The sequence below is a fragment of the Monopterus albus genome, unplaced genomic scaffold (assembly GCF_001952655.1).
Source record: "Monopterus albus unplaced genomic scaffold, M_albus_1.0 scaffold191.1, whole genome shotgun sequence".
In the NCBI taxonomy this organism is placed as follows: domain Eukaryota; kingdom Metazoa; phylum Chordata; class Actinopteri; order Synbranchiformes; family Synbranchidae; genus Monopterus; species Monopterus albus.
Window position 1 is genome coordinate 830085 of NW_018128071.1, and position 2933 is coordinate 833017.

The window sequence follows — 2933 nt, forward strand, 5'->3', positions numbered from 1 at the left end:
GGTTTGCGTGGCCGTTCCTGACACTATTGTAGCGGAAATGGACATGAATATTAAAAGAAAAGGTCAAGCTAGATTCTAGATCTAAATTCTGGTGGTTAGTCACTAGTATGGAGAGGAAAAATAACTCGATTGCTACAGGTTAGAGACTTTAATTTGGTAACTAATAGCTAATAAGTATGGTTTTCCTGAGACATCTGTTAGCCAGAGTGCGCTTAGCTGTTAGCAGGAGTTAGCCATTAGCTTTGGAGCATCCATGTGGTCAGGAGGAGAAAAGCAAACAAATCTGTCATTGCTGGATTTGGATGGGCTTGCTTTTGGAGCGGAGTTGCTTCTCAGGTGGTGGCTGGTTCTTCCTCCAGGACACTAGGCTTAATCAAGTCCAACCATTTTGGGTTTGTTTTAACTAGCTCAGACTAGTTGTCTAAGGCCAAAGTGCAAGGTTCAAGATATTATTAAGAGTGATGAGAGGGGTTTTTGAGTCTGGAGACAGTATCTGGGTTCTCAATCTGATAAGAAGAGGTAGACCAGAGAGCAGTTTGCATGTAGCTGTCTTCAGCTGGTCCACTGTGAATGATTGTCCTGTAAATAAACAGTAAAATACTGGAAGCAGGGTTGTCAGTAGTTTACTGTTTATTTTACAGTTATCATACTATTATCTATTTTACAGTATATTATTGTAATAATGTCATGTACTAGATTACAGTAGACTTCTGTATATTCTTGATTTTACAGTAAACTACTGGCAGCAGGGTTGCCAGTACAATACTGTTTTTTTTCTACAGTATTATGTTATATCATAGACTAAAACACACTATCATGCTGTATTTTACTGAAATTACAGTAGACTAGTGGTAGGGTAGCCACTATTTTTTTTATTACATTAACAATGGAATTTCACCATAATCCAAATACAGTACCAGTCATTTCTGTACTATATCATTTTATCAAGAATTTCATTCTACAAAATAGAGCATATTAGTGGCAGCATTGATGACAGCCAATTACTATGAATTAAGCACTGCGTTTACTTTAACCTTGATTACCAAATTTACTGTGATATTCTCTACAACATATAATAATGATTTTGTTAACTAACATGCAGCAATAAAAAATTATATGGAAAGAGATTTAGAAAATACAAACATCAATTATGTAACATTTATTTTTGTGAGGCAGCATCAATTGAAAACTGTACTTAATTTGTAAATTTTTTTCATTACAGTTGTAAATTTCAAGTATGCACAACACAACAGTAATCAGCTTTTATTTTATATAAACTTGGGGAAATTATGCAACATGCCACGGTGAGTAATTTGTCAGTGGCACTGAAAAATAACTTCAAGTCCAATCCTTAATCTAAAAGGAAAAAGACTAGACACAGATGCTTAGAAAGAGTGAACAATATGAAAAAGATTTCCATTTGTTTTTTCTTTTCTTCCTCTTTTCATTATCTAAACGGTGTAAAATCTAGCCAGTCAGACTTGAACAGTACTTTATGCAAAAAGTTGCTCAGTCAGACAAATCACTATAATACAATAAATTTCATGACACTGGCAAGACACATCCTCCCTTCAAACTAAGGCATCAGTCTCAGGTCAACTCTTAGTTGATCTTAAACGGTTATTTTAAAACAAAGAGAATAATCCCGAGTTCTTTCAGATTAGATCTGATCAAGTGTCTGTATAAAACAGTTAGCAGAATATTGGCAGTGGCCTTAAAAGGCAAAACTGAACATATACAGGAACACTCCTGTCCTGGGACAAGTAAACATAATCCCTTCTGGTTCACATAGTTTTTCTTCAGTCTTCTACAGCACAAATACCCACATTTTTCATGTGGTGAGTAGCATATTTAGTAGACAGGAGAACATGTATATAATCTAGGACAAAAACTGGGAACTAACCGTTGCTGTGTTGATGTGAACTGGGTAGAGATCGCTTACTGGCCAGTGAAATTCCATTCAAAGTCTATGAGGTTCTTTAGAAGAGTGGATACATGGGGGTTGACTGTGACAGACTTCTTCTGAACAACATTCCCTGCCCCTCCTTGTCAGCGAAGCTGTAGATATGGGCCTCGAAAAGCACCAAGATACAGAGAAAGCAGAGGAGAAAGAGGAAGTTTCAGGGGAGGTTGGAGAAGACAAAGGAACTAGTATTAAAATGCTATGGCAGAATTTTTAGAAAGTTAAGCTTTTTAATAAGTAAGGAAAATCATAAGATGTGTGTGTTTTGTTTGAAATAATCATTAGTGAATGTGTAAGAAAAAAATGTGAAATGATTGTATTAAAAGAATAGGGAGAAGTGATTTACATCTCAGAGTGAAAAATACAAGAATCACAGAAAAGAGGAAGTAGACACACATCAATGTCTAATCAATGATAATGAATATTTAATCAAGTAATGATTTCAAAATATAAAGATCTATGTTTTGATTTTAAGGCATTGATCGTTTTGTATAAAATCAGTGTGTAATTCTGATTGTTCTGTTAAAAAGCAAGGATGGAATTTTGATATTTCAGTCAGATGAGTTTTTTTTGTATTTTTGCTATGTATTGAGATGGTTTAGCTTTCTAAAAAAGAGAAAGTAGAATCCAAGGCTGGTTACGGGTAGCAGGCTTGAGCGATGACAATAAAAAATATGCAATACTTCAGAACAATATGATTTTGCACGCCAAATAAGGTATTAACTGCAAACTGCGGCATCTGGTTGGATGAGAGGACAAAGACTATTGTCCAGAACCCTATAAAAACCCAGGAAAAAAGAGGAACGAAGAGTTCTTTCACGGCTGCGGCCGGAGGCTCTGTCCAGATGATCGTTTGACTTCCAGGAGACTGAGGACTACGGATGCAGCCCAGGAAGAGCACCCTGCTGGGGGTGCTCCCCCACAGGCCCTGGCCTGTGAAGGGGGAGATGGATGTCGCCGAGGGCAAGAG

At 36.7% G+C, this 2933-nt stretch overlaps 1 protein-coding gene across 1 annotated transcript in view; it reads left to right on the forward strand.

The window, feature by feature from the left end:
* Positions 1–2933, forward strand: part of LOC109970150 (piggyBac transposable element-derived protein 4-like) — an 11830-nt gene that overhangs the window by 7594 nt on the left and 1303 nt on the right.